This window comes from Hippocampus guttulatus, chromosome 8 (genome assembly GCF_054856545.1).
Source record: "Hippocampus guttulatus isolate MCC_2025c chromosome 8, RoL_Hgut_1.0, whole genome shotgun sequence".
Classification (NCBI taxonomy): Eukaryota; Metazoa; Chordata; class Actinopteri; order Syngnathiformes; family Syngnathidae; genus Hippocampus; species Hippocampus guttulatus.
This window is the reverse complement of record NC_141268.1, coordinates 4,852,436-4,873,164: the sequence shown is the minus strand read 5'-3', so window position 1 is coordinate 4,873,164 and position 20,729 is coordinate 4,852,436. Positions and strand designations below refer to the sequence as shown.

The 20,729-nt window shown below is 42.8% G+C and overlaps 1 protein-coding gene across 3 annotated transcripts in view; it reads left to right on the top strand.

Annotated features, from left to right (window-relative positions):
• The first annotated feature begins 15,800 nt into the window (after window positions 1-15,800).
• sox13 (SRY-box transcription factor 13) overlaps window positions 15,801-20,729 on the top strand; it is a 54,693-nt gene continuing 49,764 nt past the window's right edge. For all 3 annotated transcript variants that reach the window (XM_086117376.1, XM_086117374.1, XM_086117375.1), the window contains exon 1: window positions 15,801-16,072. The gene's annotated coding sequence lies outside the window, so the exon portion shown is untranslated. The remainder of the gene's footprint in view (window positions 16,073-20,729) is intronic.

Sequence of the window (20,729 nt, the reverse complement as noted above, 5' to 3'; positions counted from 1 at the left end):
TTTGAGGACAGACTGTTGGATATTTTGGCCAATAAAACACAATGACATAATTATATGTTCAAGTTCGTTCAAGTGATGTATTCAATGCTGGTTAGCGTGAATAGACTGTATATAGAGGCCCAAAACATAACAACAGCCTATAATATAATAATGGCCCATAACATACAAAATTGTCCCTTTTTCAAATGTAACAAAGCCAATAATGTAATAAAAGTCCTGTAATAAAAGACTCATATCCTAATAAACCTTTGGCCAATAACAAAATACCTTTTTACATTATTGGCATGGTAAAAAAATGTATTTATATATTTGTAAATGTCTCACTTGAGCTGTAACATAATAATGAATATCATTATATGTAACTCTGTTTAATTAACTTTTTTGGAATATCTTCTTCTTCTCCTTTCGGCTTGCCCCTTTTCAGGGGTTGCCACAGCGAGTCATTAATTTCCATCTTTCCCTGTTCTCTGCATCCTCGACTCTGACTCCAACTACCTGCATGTCTTCCCTCACGGCATCCATGAATCTCCTCTTCCTCTCTGTCTCCTACCTGGTAGCTCCATCTCTAACATTCTTCTACCAATGTATCCACTGTCCCTCCCCTGGGGACCTCTGGTGAGGGACAGTGGGCCTAACGTCAAGACAGTGAAGAGTAGCAGTCACAAAATTTCAAAAAGACATTTTTTACATCAGGTTTTGTTGTGAAAAGAAACCTGATATTTGGCAAATAGACATCCTTTTCAGAGTTTGTTGAGGGGGCATCTGCGAATTATTTACAATCAATGGATCTTGAGTAGGCGGTTCAGTGGTGCACTGGTTAGCGTGTCGGCCTCACAGTGCAGAGGTGCAGGGTTTGATTCCACCTCCGGCCTTCATGCGTGGAGTTTGCATATTCTACCTGAGTGGGTTTTCTCCGGGTATTCCGATTTCCTCCCACATTCTAAAAACATGCACGGCAGGTTAATAGAACACTCTAAATTGTCCCTGGGTGTGATTGTGAGCGCGAATGGTTGTTCATCCATGTCACAGGTGTCAAACTCAAGGCCCAGTGGCTAGATCTGGCCCACCACATCATTTTATGTGAATCAGAATCAGAATCATCTTTATTGGCCAAGTATGTAGAACACACAAGGAATTTGTCTCCGGTATAACACGCCGCATGAGTATCATCATAAACAAGGACATGACAAATAAGTATGGAAAAATAAGTATAGCAGGACATTCCGTAATGTAAGTGAACCGTAGTGCGGTGGTACCACCCAGTGACAACTGTGAGACAATGTGCAAAGTATCAAGCAGAGCTAAAGTGATCAGTGGTAGAATACAATACTATAACAGTTGTACAGTTGGTGCAGAAAATCATTGAACCATTTTAAAGTGACCAGTAGCAGTATTTGTAGTACAAGTGTGCAATTGTGCAGATGACCTTGAGCGCTTTAAAGTGTCTAGTGCAGTGGAGTATACATGAGTGACAGGGGTTCAAGTAAGTACAGAGCTGGAGCTACAGTGATTATAGTGGTAATGCTATTCAACAGGGTTGTGCAAAATCGCAAAGAGCCACTATACAGGTAGATTTGGTTGACTGTTTAGGGAGTTAATGGCGAGAGGGAAGAAGCTGTTTAAGTGTCTGCTGGATTTGGTGCGTATGGATCGGTAGCGCCTGCCTGAGGGGAGTAGCTGGAAAAGGTGGTGGGCAGGGTGCAGAGGATCCAGTCAGATTTTCCGTGCCCTTGTCTTGATTCTTGCAGTGTGCAAGTCCTCCAGAGTGGGTAGGGCAGTGCCAACGATTTTTTCCGCCGTCCTAACTGTCCGTTGAAGTCGGATTTTGTCCATTTTTGTGGTGGCCCCAAACCAAACCGTGATAGAAGAACACAGGATTGATTCGATGACTGCCGTGTAGAACTGTCGTAGCACATCCTGTGGCAGGCCATGCTTCCTCAGCAGCCTCAGGAAGTGTGTGTCAGAATGTGGCCCGCGAAACCAAATCAAACTTGTCAACTTCCATGATGCTTGCTAAAATCTGTACCAAAATTCATATTCTCACATGTAGTGAATAAGAGAGATATTGTAAGCATTTTCTTGTTGCCAAATGCCTCAATACAGTAACTTGAGGAGCAGTTGAATAAACTGTTTTTCTTGACTTCTTTATATGGTTTCTGTCATAACGGCCCTCCAAGGGAAGCAGTAACTAAAACGCGGCCTGTGACAAAAATGGGTTTGACACCCCTGATCTACGTGTATCCTACGAATGGCTGGCAAACAGTTCTGGACAGCTGGGATAGGCTCGAGCACGACCCACAACCCTAGTGACGATAAGCGTATCCTAAAATGGATGGATGGATGGAGCTCGCGGAGACACATACGGTGATCCCAATGTCTGACACTGAATCCTGCCCTCTGTCTGACACTTGAAGCAGGCCGACATGCATTTTTGACATTAATCTCTGCTCCTCCGTCCGACACTGAACTTTGATGTTGAAGTTCAATCTGTGGCCAGACCCTTGCCAGAATTCTCCATACCTACCCACAAAAGCGCCTAACAATGATAATTTCCCATTCTCTCCAACATTCTCTCCAACAAGTGTCAACAAATGTCCGTACAAGGAATGTTCAATAATTTTCGTTTTCTACAACCTGGATGCACTATTTGAAATTTTGAAACTTGAAAGGAATAACAACTGTTCCATCCGTTCTTATTGTTAGTATTAAACTCTACAAGGCAACAAGATGTTGCAGTGGTCTCAGTGCTCTTCTGAAAGAAAACTGTTTTGCAAGGACTTTACACGAGATGGATAAGAGACTGGATTGGGTGAAATCACATGCCCTTTGGGCAGTGCAAATTCAAGGACATCAACTGTAAGAAGTAGGCTGGCCAATTGACCATTTTAGTCATTGTGTTTGCGTTTTTTTTGTTTTGTTTCAGATGAGCAAGGAGACTGCTATGCAGCCATATTTGTTATTCATTCATTCATTCATTTTCCAAACCGCTTTATCCTCACTTGGGTCGCGGGGGGTGCTGGAGCCTATCCTAGCTGTCTTCGGGTAGTAGGTGTAGTATTTGTTATTTTGTTGCTCATATTTCATGTTCTATTTACAGTTCATGGTCTTGAAATAAGGTGAACATAACAAAAAGCAGAAATTGATATTGTGGGTATTTGAACTTATATCTTTCATTTCCCTCCTGAACAGCTTTTTTCAAAAATTGCAAGAAATAAATTTTCAATGAATAATGAGTGGCCATTTTATTTGAGAATGCGTCATTGTCAAAGTGGCACAATTTTCATTTTGGTCTACATGCAGTATCGAAGCAAGTATATAAATAAAAAATTAAAAGAAGTGATATAGTCCTTTGTATATTACGTCATAGGCTCCATTATGACATTTGCATTCATTCAGCCAGTTGGTTATGGACTTTTACTTCTTAATTGGCAGGTTATTACATTGTGGCCTATTACATTTTAAAAAGGGCGCATTGATTTTACATAATGGGCTGTACTTACATTTTGGGTTTCTACACACGATCATGGAAAATTGGTGACTGTCATGTGTTCCCCTGCTTATCATCGTAAACGGAGTTCCGAATGCCACTGTGGCGCTAAACATATCGACAAAAATCTGAAGTACCAGGCTGACAATTTGCAGCGATAACGGCTTCCTCTCTTCTTGTAAAGCTTTCCACAACACTTTGGACTTACGATCAGACGCTACTGTTAGGCAAGCGATATTCCCCTGAATGCAGCAGGCAGATCTCTATCTGAAAAAGCATGATGTTTCTTTCTTGAGGACCATGTTTGAACTTAAGTGCATCGCTGGGATAGAAAATGACACATACTGTACATAGAACACAGAAGATAAAAGAAAGGGTACAGGGAAGGGGAAAGAAAAAAACACAAGGTGCTGAACAGGGTTTTGTAATCGCCGTATGGTGGTGTTGTGCCATCTCCATGGTGACTGGCACAAAGGCTCATGGTTGGCCATTGATGGCCAATTGTATTCTTCACAGCTCTTTTGTTAATTGTTGTCTGCCCAGCTCCCACTTCCTGCTGGGCCACAGCACAAAGCAAGAAACAGGAGGGATTAGAAATGGCACGTCAACTATCCCCAAGCACAATCAACCTCTCTCTACCTCCTTCTCTTTTTCAATCTCTCCTCTTTTCTCCCTCTTTCCGTCCCCACTGAGTTGCATCCCTTTTTATCTTATCGTCACTGCACGCTCTCCCATGACCTAACTCATTCTTTCTGTCTTTCTTCTTTGCTAAGAGGTTGTCAGTACTTCTCACTCTGCTCTGAAAGCGTGTTTTTCTTCTATTCCTCACCTCATGGCCAGTTTTGCTCTTAAAAGAGTGACTGTATAAACAGTTTGCAGACACAGAGGTTTGTTTTTGGAATGCATTTTTCACTGAAACATTTTGCTTTCAAAAGGGACATAGAAAAGAGTTTGTTTACAAATTGCTTGGTGGCTGACGTGCCGTGCCTACCCTTCTGAAACGAAATTGAACAACCCGTAATCCTTAGTCTTCCAATCTCAACAAAACTTTCCATGAGCGATCGGTTCTGAAATAAGGCCAATTTACAGAACATGCAAACTCCACACAGGAAGGCCAGAGCTGGAATCGAACCCACAACCTCTGCACTTCAAGGTCAACAAGCTAACCAGTCGACCACCGGGCCACCTGTAGTGAGACTTAATGCTGCTTAAAATGACCTGTGGGCTAAGATTAAAGGGGGGGGGGGGTATTCATATCACAGATCTCTATCTATTGTATCTCAGGTTTTGGACAGGTGTGATACTGGTTTGGCCACCGTGTGCGTGTCTGATTTTCTCACAGATGTCAATATGACTGGCCTAACAATTGCCCTCTCACAGCTGAAGCCAGAGAGCAGCCATTTTATGCTGCCATGGGCACTGAATGTGTCTGTTTTACGCCAGTATCCCTGTATGGAGTAATAAGAGCTTTTGAATGAAAGAACCACCATATGCCAGACGCAGTGGCATTTTGCATTATAATAATGTCAATAAGGTGAAAATGCCACAGAGAAATCAATGTATTCAAGTTAGGTGCGCTAAGGAGTGGCAATATAAGATGGCTGCCAGTGGCAAACAAGTGGCATTGTTAGTCCTTTGATACTGTACATACCGTGGTCCAAGGAACGCTAGGGGAGTTTGTGTGAATGCTCAGACACGTGGAAAATTACAGGGATTCGAAAATAGCAACAAAGTCGTGAAGTTGGCAACATTGCTCTCTGCAAAAATCAAATCTCACTCGTGTATGTAAAGAGATGAGTGAAAAAAATGGAGGGACTATGGAAGGAACCTGCTTGATTTGTGCATGTAAACATCAGTAATGTCATGCCCAAAGGAGACATTCCAATTCAGCTTTCTTGCAGATGTCTGAAGGTTTTAGGGCTAAAATGGACTATTTTTCATCTCTACCTTCATTGAAGCTGCAACTCAAGAAAAACAGCTCAAAAGCATCATACACAAAGATCAACCTTGATTTTATCAGAACCGGTTCACCAAAGTGCTTTCGGGAAACCAGATGGATGTTTTTCTTTGAATGAAAAGGTTGCAGTTTAGCTACATCCGCCCATCGTCCAGATGAGGAAAGGCCAACTTTGATGGTGTTGAGGGCCATATGTTTATTCATACACTTGGCAGCCAGACTGTCAACATGTGGCTGGTAATACCAACCTCCGTTGTAGGACGCTATAACTTTGTTTAAAGAGGTTTTCAGTTTGCCCAGATTTTAGTTCTCCTTTGTGTGAATTGAACCCAAATACACAAACCACCCTGAACTAGACTCGCCCTGGCACGAAAATGAAGAAACACCTATTCTTTGGAGCACAGTCTTCTACCATGTAACCAAATTGTCAGGTACAATGGGGGCGCGCTAGCTCCCTCCGCCAGAATGCAGAGCATGGCGCAACACGGTCTGCCAAATTCCCAAACATGATGAACTAGACTTGCCCCAGCATGCTAATGAAGATGTGCTGGTTTTTACACTGAGCGCATGGTCGGTCGTCGAGGAAAATATGGCCCGGAATGTGTTCTTGTTGCACACAGGGGCATGTGGGCATGTCTTGAATGCACAGAAAAAGTTGCAGTGTTCAAGAAATCAAAGGTCGGACGTGCTGAAGTGTACAGACATTAATGTTCTGAACTGTTAGTACAGTTTTTCTGAGTCGCTTTGGTACATTTCTGAGATCAGTATTGAAATTTGCCAAAGAGAAAATGCATTTCCTAAAGGTAGTGTGTAAAATGTACTTGGAGAGTCACAGCAACCTCCCTGAACCCAGTTACCATAACAGTGGCAGACATACAGGAAAGAGTCTCAGATATGAAAAACTGGACAGCACCAGGCCCGGACATGGTCCACACCTACTGGCTAAAGAAACTCACAGCACTCCATGAGCGCCTAGCAGCACAAATGAACCAGCTGCTGAGGAATGGGACTCACCCAGGATGGCTAACCGAAGGGCGAACGATCCTGATCATGAAGGATCCCTCAAAGGGTGCAGTACCATCCAACTATCGGCCAATAACCTGTCTCTCCACAACATGGAAGCTCATGTCAGGCATCATTGCGGCTAAGATAAGTGGACACATGGATCAATACATGAGCGAAGCACAGAAGGGCATTGGTAGAGATACCAGAGGAGCCAAACATCAGCTCCTGGTTGACAGAGCAGTCGCACAAGACTGCAGGTCCCGACATACCAACCTGTGCACAGCCTGGATTGATTACAAGAAAGCCTATGACTCGATGCCACATACATGGATCACTGAATGCTTGGAGTTGTATAAGGTGAACAGGACCCTAAGAGCCTTCGTTGCGAACTCGATGAGGATGTGGAAAACCACACTTGAAGCCAATGGCAAGCCACTTACCCAAGTGTCCATCAAATGTGGCATATACCAAGGTGATGCACTCTCCCCACTGCTGTTCTGCATAGGACTGAACCCCCTAAGCCAAGTAATCACCAAGACAGGCTATGGATACCGCCTCAGAAATGGAGCTACAATCAGTCACCTCCTCTACATGGATGACATAAAGCTGTATGCTAAGAGCGAAAGGGACATATACTCCCTGATCCACACAACCAGGATCTACAGCAGCGACATCGGGATGTCATTCGGGCTTGAGAAATGTAGTCGGATGGTGACTAAGAGAGGAAAGGTAGTCCGCACTGAAGGGGTCTCACTCCCTGAAGGAACAATAGCAGACATTGAGGACAGCTACAAGTACCTCGGTATACCACAAGCCAATGGCAACCTCGAACTGGCAACAAGGAAAGCGGCTACGGCCAAATACCTCCATCGAGTGAGCTCAAGCTCAATGGCAAGAATAAGACCCGGGCAATAAACAGCTATGCCCTGCCAGTGATCAGATACCCTGCAGGAATAATAAGGTGGCCAAAGGAAGAGATTCAGACCACGGACGTTAAGACCCGAAAGCTCCTAACCATGCATGGAGGGTTCCATCCCAAATCCAGCACCCTGAGGCTGTACGCAAGCCGAAAGGAAGGAATCCGTGGACTAGTGAGTGTGAGAGCCACTGTCCAGGATGAAACATCCAAGCTCCATGAATACATCAAGGAGAAGGCTCCAACGGATGACGTACTCAGAGAATGTCTCAGACAATGGGGAACAGAAGATGAGGCGATGGAAGAGGGACCATCCTGGGAGGACAAGCCCCTACACGGGATGTACCACCGGACCATAACTGAAGTGGCCGATCTCAAGAAGTCCTATCAGTGGCTAGAGAGGGCTGGCCTGAAGGACAGCACAGAGGCACTCATCCTGGCTGCTCAGGAGCAGGCCCTGAGCACCAGAGCCATTGAGGCCCAGATATACCACACCAGACAAGACCCAAGGTGTAGGTTGTGCAAAGAGGCACCTGAGACGATCCAACACATAACTGCAGGGTGTAAGATGCTGGCAGGGAAAGCCTACATGGAACGCCATAACCAGGTGGCTGGCATAGTCTACCGAAACATGGCAGAGAGAATGACAGAGCGAAGATCCTGTGGGACTTCCAGATCCAGACTGACAAGATGGTAATGGCGAACCAACCAGATATCGTGATCATAGATAAAGGGCAGAGGAAAGCCGTTGTAGTGGATGTAGCGGTCCCAAGTGATGGAAACATCAGAAAGAAGGAACACGAGAAACTCGAGAAATACCAAGGGCTCAGAGAGGAGCTGGAGAGAGCCTGGAAGGTAAAGGTGACAGTCGTGCCTGTGGTGGTCGGCGCACTCGGGGCAGTGACCCCCAAACTAGATGAGTGGTTGCAACAGATCACGGGAACAACATCGGACATCTCAGTCCAGAAATGTGCAGTGCTAGGAACAGCAAGGATACTGCGCAGAACCCTCAAGCTTCCTGGCCTCTGGTAGAGGACCCGAGCTGAACGAGGGACGGACACCACCCGAAGTGGGGTGAGACGAGGAATTTTATATATATATATAGATAGATAGATAGATAGATAGATAGATAGATAGATAGATAGATAGATAGATAGATAGATATAACACCCCCCCCCCCCACACACTCACACACACGCACACACCACTCGCGATCGACTTGGGACCAGTGTGTGAGCTACCAGTCGATCGTGATCAACGTCTTTGGCACCCCTGCTGCAGTCATCGATCCAGGAAAATTGTGTTGGGCTGATTTGTCTCCTTTGAGTAGCCGTAGCAGGAAGGTGATGGCAAAACCTGTCAGTTTCCTGTAAAGTGAGGTGCAACACATGTAATTAATTTTAATTGACCTCCAATTATATTTAAAAAGTGTGTTGATGTGATAGAACATTTTTTTCATATCACTGAAATTCAGTAGGTTTTTACACACTGTCCCTTTAAACAGGGATGCCCAAACATTTTTGACCGAAGATCTACTTTTGAAGCAGCCAGCCTTCCGCGATCAACATGTTCCCCCACATGCACGCACACACAGGGGTGCATATGTACGCACACATGCATACCGTGATGAGCAATACCCATAACGGACCTTAACAGTCAGGTTCAGGTGCAAACCTGTAAGGAGGGGATCCCATAAACCTCGACACGAATAAAATAGAACAAGAAATTTAGTTACAGAAAAATGCAAGACTGACAAGTACAATAAAAGTCCCTTGGCAAAAAAGAACCAGAAGAAACGAAATCACATAAATCACTTACAACCTACAGGGTCAGAAATAAACAGAAAATAACTTGACGAAATAGCAAGAAATTCAATTATGTGAAAGAAAAGAACGAACGAATTTGCAACGTAAATTATACTTACATGCGAGATAAAAAAGCACAAAGATGAACAAACCATGAACTATGAACATGAGCCAAAAAGATTTGAATTCATGGAATGAGCAAGGCAAATAATCCGGTAGGTCCTTGCCCACGTCCATTGATAATAATGGACGTGGGCATGGTAATTGGTGCCATGCCGGAGGGACTGAAACAAAAATAAACAGCAATGTGACACGAAAATGAAGGAACCAGAGAAATAAATTAGATACAAGGCAAGACTGAGTTTGTAAAAAGGAAATCACTGCCTTATCTTAGCGAGAGACCTGACACAGGGAGACAGGGACACATTTTTGTAACATGTTAAGTGCAGAAATATCACAATCCTAGCTCACATGCAGCATTCGAGAATGCTCCTCCCGGCGCGACAGATTCCCATTCTTTGAAAATGCCATTGGTGAATTCAAATCAAACTGTGAATGAGAAAAAAATAGACTGCTGACTGCGAACAACTTTCTGTACTGTAGTTCAGATGCCACCGTAGGTTAAAGGTGACTTACTTTTTTATTTTATTTTTTGGCGTGTGTGTCAAAGTGAAGCTGATCGGATGCTTAGGGTGCAATGTACACTCCCAGAAAAATCCATCAATCCATCCATTTTCCAATCCGCTCATCCTCACAAGGGTCGCGGGGGGTCCTGGAGACTATCCCAGCCGTCTTCGGGCAGTAGGCGGGGGACACCCTGAACCGGTTGTCAGCCAATCGCAGGGCACACAGGGACAAACAACCGTCCGCGCACACACTCACACCAAGGGACAATTTCGAACGCTCAATCAGCCTGCCATGCATGAATTGGGAATGTGGCAGGAAACCGGAGTACCCAGAGAAAACCCACGCAGGCCCGGGGGGAGCATGCAAACTCCACACAAGAAGGCCGGAGCCGGATTCAACCCATGACCTCTGCACTGTGAGATTGATGCACTAACCTAACAGAAAAAAAATAATATTATTAACACACAAACAGACACACAAATCTCCCCCCACCAACCCCTCATTTACCCCGATACGCCTCGACCAGTCGTCCGTGGACTGGTCCCAAGTTCACTGGTTGGGCAGTCCTGCTTTAAAACAATTCATATGTTTTGCAAAACATGATGGTTCAACTGCAAAAGCCATTTTGTTTGTCAAAATCCTTAGTTCATCCCTCAAAAGTAAATATTTGTGCCACTGAACATGTCAGTGTTGCATGATTGTTGACGGGTTTGACAGTCTGCCTCACAGTGCAGGGTTCAATTCCGGCCCCAGTCTTCCTGTGTGGAGTTTCAATGTCCTCACAAGGGTCGCAGGCGTGCTGAAAAATATCCCACTTGTTTTCGAGCAGAAGGCGGCCTAAACCCTGACCTGGTTGTCATCGCAGGGCACACATACAGTAGACAAGCAGCCATTCACACTCACAACCACACTTAAGGACAACTTAAAGTGATCAATTAACCTACCATGCATGTTTTTGGAATGTGAGAGGAAACAAGAGTACCCTGAGAAAACCTACGCAGGCAAGGGGAGAACATGCAAACTCCACACAGGAAGGCCAGGGCCCGGAATTGAAAGCCATGACTGATTAATTATGATTATCCATCCATCCATCCATCCATTTTCCGAACCGCTTGATCCTCACTAGTGCTGGAGCCTATCCCAGCCGTCTTCGGGCAGTAGGCGGGGGACACCCTGAATCAGTTGCCAGCCAATCGCAGGGCACACAGAGACGAACAACCATCCACGCCCACACTCACACCTAGGGACAATTTAGAGCGTCCAATCAGCCTGCCATGCATGTTTTTGGAATGTGGGAGGAAACCGGAGCACCCGGAGAAAACCCACGCAAGCCCGGGGAGAACATGCAAACTCCACACAGGGAGGCCGGAGCTGGAATCGAACCCGGTACCTCTGCACTGTGAAGCCGACGCGCTAACCACTGGACTACCGGGCCGCCCTAATTATGATTAATTCATTGTAAAAAAACAAAACATATACAGTATATATATATATATATATATATATATATATATATATATATATATATATATATATATATATATATATAAAGTGATTCATTAAAAAAATAACGCATTTTAAAGCTTCTCTCAGGTTTGGTTGACGTGAAATCTATCTCCCATTAATACGAGCAAAGTGGTTTTATCTGATTCATTTGTTTTGGTAGCCGCTAGGCACATGCTTAGTCAAGCACTGACGTGCATCGTTTAATTCGTAAATATGGAAATCACGTATTGACAAAGCTTCCAAGTTGATTAATAAAAGTCGTTTTTGTGCAAATTGTGCGAAAAAGAGTTTGCATACCACCGGCACAATACACATGAAGAATAAGTATACAGTATTCAACATACATGTACCCCACTGGAGAGTGTCAGCACTTTTCATACTTGTGGACTTCACAAATAGCAAAATGACAAGGATGCTCGGACATTGACGGACACAATGCTTGACAAACTGGGAATTGTTTTTTGTCGGTCGGGTATTTTTTCTCTTTTTTCAATGCTTGTTGTTTTAATAGGACATGGTGTAATGTCGCAAAAAAAAGGAAGTAGGAATATTTCCCTCACTAACAAAGATAGTATTTCAGTCTCTAATCAGACATAAAAAATAGTCTCAATTGCTTTTGATTGTATTATGCCATTCAAACTCAATTTTAGCAGTATTATTTGCCCACATTATGACTAATACAAGATTGATAGATCCTGCCCTGGGATCAAACACGTGATCACCGTCGGCACTGATTGAGAGTTGAGCGCACTAGCTGGATGGCAGTGTTTGGCTGTGGTGATCCTGCTTTCAACATCAAAAACCTTTTCAGTCAATGTATTTTGATCGGCACGCTTGCATCCACGAAATCTACATTTCCCCAGGCGGTTCTAAACCTCGAATGCATCTCTTGCATTTGAAGTTCTGTTACATGTCAATCCTTCTGGCGTGCAACTGGACCTTTGACACATGAGAGACTGGATCCCACAGTTTTCCATAAGTGGGTCAAAAATTACTCCCATCAGAATCAGTGTTTCATGCCATTTTGGCATAAAACACATCAATCATATTAGTTATTATGTTTTGGCCAGCCAAGTGTGTTTCAGTTAGAAATGCTTTTGTCTTTCAGTCATGTTATATATGCATAGCAAGAAGGAAAAGAATGATTTGAGTAACCAACAATCAAGCATTGATCAACATCTTGTTACTGTGTATAAATATAGCAGACATGCGTACACACACAAAGTTGCTTACCTCTGCATTTTTTTTACACAATAGTCATGAGTGAGACACAACACACACAGTAAAGTTGCCTAATTTGTTGACACATTACAAAACATATACTGTCACAGTGGCCATGGATGACACACACCTACACACAGTACATGTCAGTAATGTGAGCTATAGTTAACTGTAAACTGAGTGATTGTGTTGATGTATGATAATAGCACAGAGAATTATTTTCCACACAGTGATCATGAATCATATGGAAACTCAGTTTTAGGCCCAATTCGAATACAATACTCAAAAGTAGGGGTGGGGTAAGACATGGCACTTCTTTTTGTTTTAATAAATATACGGTCTATTCTTGATAGTTGCAGTTGACAAGAATTAAGGGTTGCCATCAAATTCAATGAATATTGTTAAATTATAAAGAAAGTAGCAGAGATGCAGGGTTCGAATCTGGCTCAGGCTTTCCTGTGTGGAGTTTGCATGTTCTCCCCATGCCTGCGCGGGTTTTTTCTGGGTACTAGGGTTTACTGCCACATTCCAAAAAACATATGTGGCAGTTTAATGGCCCTCGAAATTGTCCCTTGTCTATTGTGAGCATGGATGGTTGCTCGTCTGTGTGTGCCCCGCGATTGGCTGGCAACCTCTTCAGGGTGTCCCCCGCCTACTACCCGAAGACAGCTGGGATTGGCTCCAGCACACCCTACAACCCCTGTGAGGATAACTGGATCAGAAAATGGATGGATGGATGATATAAAAAAACAAGTTAAAAATTCAAATTGCATAATGTCAAAAACATACTTTTTGAAAAATACCTGCACTGTTAAATTAACCTCGAAAAGGTCATTTTCAACCACGCATGCATTTTAAGGTAAAGGACATTCAAAATTATGTCGTGAATTTATCACAATTGCCAACGACGCTGATTATCAAAACTCAGTGAAAAACAGCACTGACGCGCAACATGTCTTTGGCAACAACAGAATAAAACTGTTTGTGTGCCTGCATGTGTGTAAAGGGAATGGTAATTTCAAAAAGGTATATTCAAGAGAGAATAACGATGACCACATTTTCCCCTAAATTACAGTTTAGTGCATCATGTTGAGCTTTATTATAAACAGAGTGCTGTCAGTGTGTGTTAAGGCACAGTGGTAGTAAGAAGCAGCATTATCCCAACATTTTACAAATCATTTCTACATATTTACAGAAATCGAAAATGTTTTTAGGTTCAAGCCAACGGAAGATCCTCAGTTGTTCACAAAGAAGGATGAGTGTCAGAACTTTATGATTAAACTGCGTGAGCAAATAGTCCATCAGTTTACTGTAAATAGCACTGCGATTTATCCATTTTGTATTTATATTGCACTTAATTGGACGGTGTTTGTTTGTTTTTTCTTCTTCTTTCTGCCTACATTCTTGCTGCTGGAGGCTGTAAATTTCCCCGGTGTGGGACTAATAAAGGATATCTTATCTTATCTTATCTTTAAGATTTCATCATCTTTGATCCATAATATCATCAAAAGCTTGATAGTCTGGAGAAATCTCTGCAGATAAACAGTAAGACAAAAACCAACGGTGAATTCAACACCAGCATCGTTGTGTCAAGAATATTGCCAAGTGGGTTCAGGAACACTTCAGAAAACCATTGTCGGTTTGTCGCGACATCTGCAAATGCATGGTAACACTTTATCAGGCAAAGCAAAAGCCATATATCAACGACACAGAAATGCCGCCAGCTTCTCTGGGCAGTAGCTCATCGGAGATGGACTGACACAAAGTGGAAACGTGTGCTGTAGTCAGTTGAGCCTGAATTGTGTCCTCTGGGCCGAAGAGGAAAAGGACCACGTGGATTATATTATGCGCAAGGGTTAAAAGCCAGCATTGATGATGGTATGGGGGTTGGTGGTGCCTGTGGCATGTGTAACTTGCATATTTATGAAGGCATAATTAATGCTGAAAGGTACAGAGAGATTTTGGAGCAACATATGCTGACATCCAAGCAATGTCTTTGTCAGGGATGTTCCTGCTAATGTCATCAAGATGATACCAAGCTGCATTCTGCATGTGTTACATACCACAGTGGCTTCGTCGTAAAAGAGTGAGTATGGCTGTCATGCAGTGAAATCCTGTCTCCCAGTGAGGTGCATTCATCCATCCATCCATTTTCTAATCCGCTTATCCTCACACGGCTCGCGGGCATGCCGGAGCCTATCCCAGCTGTCTTCGGTCAGTCGGTGGGGTACATCCTGAACTGGTTGCCCGCCAGTCACAGGGCACACATAGACAAACAACAATTCATGCATGGGGGAACATGTAAACTCCACACAGGGAAGCCGGAGCTGGAATTGAACCCGGCACTGTGAGGTTGACGCGCTAACCACTGGACCAGTGGGTCGCCGGAAAACAACCATCCATCCATTTTCTGTTCCACTTTATCCTCACAAGGATCGTGGGGGATCCTGGAGCTATCCCAGCCATCTTCGGGTAGTAGGCAAGGGACACCCTGAAACAGTTGCCAGCCAATCGCAAGACATACAGAGACGAACAACCACCCACACTCACATCCAGGGCCAATTTGGAGTGTTCAATCAGCCTGCAATGCATGTTTTTGGGAATGTGGAAGGAATCCGGAGTACCCGGAGAAAACCCACGCAGTCCCGGGGAGAACATGTAAACTCCACATCGGGAGGCCAGAGCTGCAATTGAACCCGGTACCTCTGCACTGTGAGGTTGACACGCTAACCACTGGCCCACCGGGCTGCCGGAAAACATAATACTTTTTTTATATTCACACATAAAATCGTGATTATTTGAATTTTAATGACAACCTAATGAATTTAAATACACGTTGAAAACGTTTTCTTTCTTCCTTGAAAAAAGAAAAATGAAATAGCAGAACTTTAAGTGAAGAAGAAAACCTGAAATCGCCTGAATATATCCGAAATTAGAAAACTGTGTACCTGTATGCAGTATTTCATATAGAATATATCCATTTGAAACATACTCCATAAAATCTACTGATGCCACTGGTTAAACTCAATGGAATTGGTGGACTCCTGCAGTGTTGAAGTGCATTGATTTAAAGGAAGCGATGACAGGTACCGACTCGTCAATAGTTAACGACAGATTGGTTCGTGTTGGGTGAAAAAATGAGCAGAAGCAAGTGATGGTTCCTATCGACCCCACTCCCATGTTTTATTGTCACCTCGCTCCTCCCCCACTCCGGTTGTCCCCGCAACCTCAACCTGGAGTCAGACTCTCGCCCTTTAAGTGGGAGGTGAGCTTTGGGCCGCCGTGGACTGGGTGCGAAGCCAGGTTGGCTGCGGACGGAGCCGTATTTTCCGCCAACATTCACGCACGTCCGCGGCTTCGGTGTGACACTGTTGAGCTCAACACCGACTGTCAAGATCCTCGTCAGAAGAAGAACCGGACTGAACAACTTGAGATTTGAACCAAGTCGGGTTTACAAGCTTGACACCGAGCACATAAAGAGGAAGACGAGGTCGGCGGAAGTTTGGCTTGCTTTTCTTGAGGAGTTTAGAAAGCACCGGGACTGCCTGGTGAGTGTCACGTTGATCACTATTTCTCCATTTCTCTCTCTCTTTCTCTTGTTAACCTTATTTCAAAGGTGAGCATGATTGCTCCTTGAACTGTATAATTCAATTTTAGGGCAATTGTGTTTTGATGGGATTCGTGAAGTTTTAACACAATTGTGTCAATATGTGATGCGATTATTCGGGATATTGTTTCAACGTGTGGATATTAGTATGTAACTTTCTTGTCGCGTCTCTACTTGGGCTTCTGAAACTGGCAGGAATCCGAGGCTGGCATAATGTATCGACCAAGAGTTTGGGATGATGATGATGATGGTGATGATGATGTTGTTTTAACAGAAGCAAATGAGTGAATTCCACTCAAATGAAGTGACATGATTTCTGCTTTGTTTCCTTTCGTTTTTTGTTGAATTTAAGGGTAAGCTCATTGTGTTTTTATAGCTTTGTATTTAATTCAACTTCATATTATCCTTGAAAATCAGAAGTTCCTGGCTCATGGGCTCAGCTTGTGAATGTCAAACCCACTAAACAGGTGAGACGTGATAGTTACATGAGGTTAACCAGTTTTAAATTGATGTGTTATTACTCTTCCGGTTTTTCAAAAAGACCAATGCTGGTATTTGTGAAAATGCCAAATATCAAGTAACAAGTACAACTTTATTGTCAAACATACAGCACAGATGATTGGCTCCAATAAGTGTCCCGGACGATGACTGGTCCATTTCTTGAGGCATTTATTTAATTTGTTAAATTTGTTAATAAGTGTATTTCTTAATATGAACACTAAAACAGCAACAGCTTAAAGTTCCACAATTTCTCCGTCTGTACCTGAAAGTGCATGTTAGGAACACCGAGGTCGTTTTCCTTTTCCATCCACGAATCTGCCTCATCATAAAAGCCTTGTATTGTGCGTTGTGGTTCAGCCTGAGGTGTTTCGTCAGGTTTGTTGTGTCACCGCAATATAATTGTTTATCCACAAACATCACAAAATGTATCTAAAATAGCTCCATTTATGAAATAGGTCTGCCACTCCGTCTATGTTTACATCTGAGACCGAGTGACTGACTTACTGAGCAGTGTAACATCCGTGGGTACAATTTATGCAGTCTTCTCAATTTATAAAGAACAGTTCTGAACATGAACGGTTCGATAGAGGGTCAACAAAATCTAATTTCCCTGCTACTCTGCGCACTCCTCAGCATGTTTAGTTGAGTAAGATGATTTCTTGAGTATCGCAACTTTCTCTGTGCATTCACGACATGATTTTTGTGACCCTGCGCTCAACAAAAAACCCCATTCCTTCTCCTGTTTTTTTCTTGAAATCGGCTGTTTTCATCGCAGACCTGAATCTTCACGGCTTGTTTCGAACAAGACATGACTAGGGCTGGGTGATGGGATACCATTTCCATCCGCTTAGTGCCACTTCAGAATTACATATTAGATGAAAGTTGTCAAGAGTCTGAGCTCTGGTAGCCCATTCGTTATTGAAACAAATCAACAAAAAACGCCCAGGGAAATTACGCGGCAAAAAATGTAGGGGCTGCACCAACATTAAATTCTGATGTCAAGTAGGGGGCAGCAAAATATCATCCTGCGGGCTGCAAATGGCCTCCGGGCTGCATGTTTAAGACCACTGATTTAGACAATCCATCCGTAGTTGAGTTACCTTTCACGATGTTCCTATTAATGATATTCATTACATTGCATTAAAAGTATTAAAAGCATCGATACAGTGATTTGAAAATCAGTTGTAGAGCATAAAGCGCTAGTATCAGAGGAATTATCTATATTAATAATTCAGCACATCATTGGTGATTGCTTTCTGATTTCCTTAGTTCTCCTGGAAGGAAGAGGCATTTTATTTGTGTTTTAACGAGAACGCAGCATTTATAGCCATTAGCTTCAGTTTAGGAACACTAACATTGGCCAAAAAAGTGTTACTACATTTTAAAATCAGAGCTGTCGTTCAACTTTTCTAGATGATTTTGTATTTATTTATTTATTTTTGCTGATTCATAACCTGCACCTTAGATTTTCAAAATAATAGTAAGAATAATTATAATAATAATATGTGATATGGTCTTGTATTTAGTAATGTTAGTAATTAAGGCAGCAATCTTTTTTGCGTCACGGAGCAGTTGGGACAAGTACATGCGGTTTGTGGACCGGGAACCATATTTTTCATTGCTTTTAAATTGCCGGTTATAAAGCAATGGTCCTGACAACAAAGATAATTAATATATTAATTAAACATTTTTTAAACATGCATTTTTTTCATTCATTTCAAATTTTTTATTCAACAGTATAACAAATATAGAATAATATGTAAAATATAGTAAGCAACTAATAAATGGACCAATCAGGAATAATACATACGCCTTTTCATGTAAACATAATAATTTTAAACATACGGCATTGGCATCGTTGCTCCTTGCAAATGTGACTGATGAAAAGATAACACGATTGATTGCTGCTTCCATCCGGCGGCCGCCGCCCAGTTATTAGCAACTAAACTGCTCAGGGTTACATGGGCAGGCTGTGCAACCTCGACTTGCATTTTCACGCTTTCCACTTTGATCACTAGTTGTTCAAATGATCCAACAGGTTTCTTGTATTGCTTTGTTTTTGACGACATAACACGCACAACAGCTTCCTCCCCCACGTCGCTCTGGAGAAACCGCTCAATCTTGGATCTGTGGACTTAGAGCTGATGTGCCTTGCTAAAAGGTTCCAGTTTTGTCTCGTCTGTCCATAGGACATTCTCCCAGAAGCTTTGAGATTTGTTAACTTCCTGTTTGGCAATTTTGTGATTTATTTTCAACAGTGGTGTCCTTCATTTGTCGTCTCCCATTAAGTCCACTTGGGCTGAAACAGTGACGGATGGTGCAATCTAACACTGACCTTGGAGTTCACTTTTTAATTTCTTTGCAGCTTTTGTCATCATTCGCATCATTCGCCTCTTCAATTTGTCATCACTTTTCCTTCTGCGGCCTCCTCCTGGGAGGTTGGCTACAGTCCTGCAGATCTGAAATTATTGAAGAATAGGTGCAGGCCTTTTTTACGAGTTTGTTTGTTTTTTAATACTTTTGTTGAACAACATTTCCAAAGCAATGTCTAATTTTCAATGGTTAATTTCCATTACTTTTAAACAGTTCATTTTTGTTATTATTCTTATTATTGCTACGATAGTTCTTTTTTTCCTTTCCTGTACAGTGAACCCTTTTTTTTTTATCACGGGGGTTACATTCCAAAAAGAACCCATGATTGGCCAGTTCCATGAAGTGGTTAGCTTTATTTTTTTTGCAATTATTATACAATATAGTACTGTACTATACAATTTTTAAAAATCAAAATCAAAATGCTTTCTTGCGAATAACTATGATAGTTTTAGAAATACTATAAAATAATAATTTTAAGAGTCAATGCGAGGTTAGACACATTGTGACTTTGGCCCTTTGTCCTGACTCCGCTTTTCTACTGAAGGCTGTGGTGCGGGTGTCGTTTTCTGAAGAGTTATGGGTAATTATTGGGGTATACCTTTTTTTTTTTTTTTTATCATTCTCAGTCAAAGTTTGTTTCATCTGGAATTCACCGATGGCACTGGCAAAGAATGGGAATCTGGATCTCCAGGAGAAACATTTTAAAATGATACACGTATGAACGATAGTTTTGCACTTGCAGAAATGCATTCCCTGCCTCTGCGTCAGGTCTCTACTAAGGTAGTCAGTGATTTCCCTTTCACACACTCACAAACATTTGCATCTCCTTTATTTTTCTGTTTTGTTCATGTTACAGGCCGTTATGGCTGTTGCTCATCATGGCAGGCGTGTGTAAGCACGTGCCCACGTGTGTGTGCGTGTATGCGCGTGTGCACGTGTGTGTTTGCGTGCACGTGCAATAACGGGTCGATTGCGGGAGGTTCGTTGTTTGTAAAGTAGATCTTCGATCAAAAAAGATTGGGCACCCCTGTTGCACAGAGACGAGGCACGGAGGATGTTGACGTTGATCTACAGTCCCTTAGCCCAAGGGTCCCCAACCGCCGGGCTGCGGATTGGTACCGGTTCGTGGGTCATTTGGTGCCGGGCCACACAGAAAAAATAAATAACTTACACTCCTTCCGTTTTATTCATTTCGGAATCTGAAAAATGTTATATTATGAAAAATTACCGGATTCTCTGTTGTATCCGTCTACAGTATGTCACTCTTGACGCAGGTGAATGCGCGCTTCTCTGTCACGTGATAGGAAATGAAACCCAGGGTTAGCAAAAGGAATAAAAAAACATACGTCTTTGAAATGTTTTTTTGGGAAAGGGAAAAGGCCCAGCCAGGAGACAGAAGAGGAGCCTACGACTTCCGAGAAAAAGAAGGCTACATTTAATAAGACAGTATCAGGAGTCCTCCTGAAGATACGTATTTATCTCAATGGGAGATTCCCACACACCAAGCCCACTCTGCATGATATGCGGCATGGTGAGTATGTATTTTTCATGCACTTTTTATTTGTGGCATATCTTATTTTGAAGGCAGGTTTAAACGTTACCATAGCGACCAGAGAACGTTGCGGCCAGATCAAACGTTCCTCTTGTCATGATTCGTGTTTATTATTACTGTATGTTTCGAAAATACCAAACTTTTCATGCAGGTCATATCATATAATATTGTT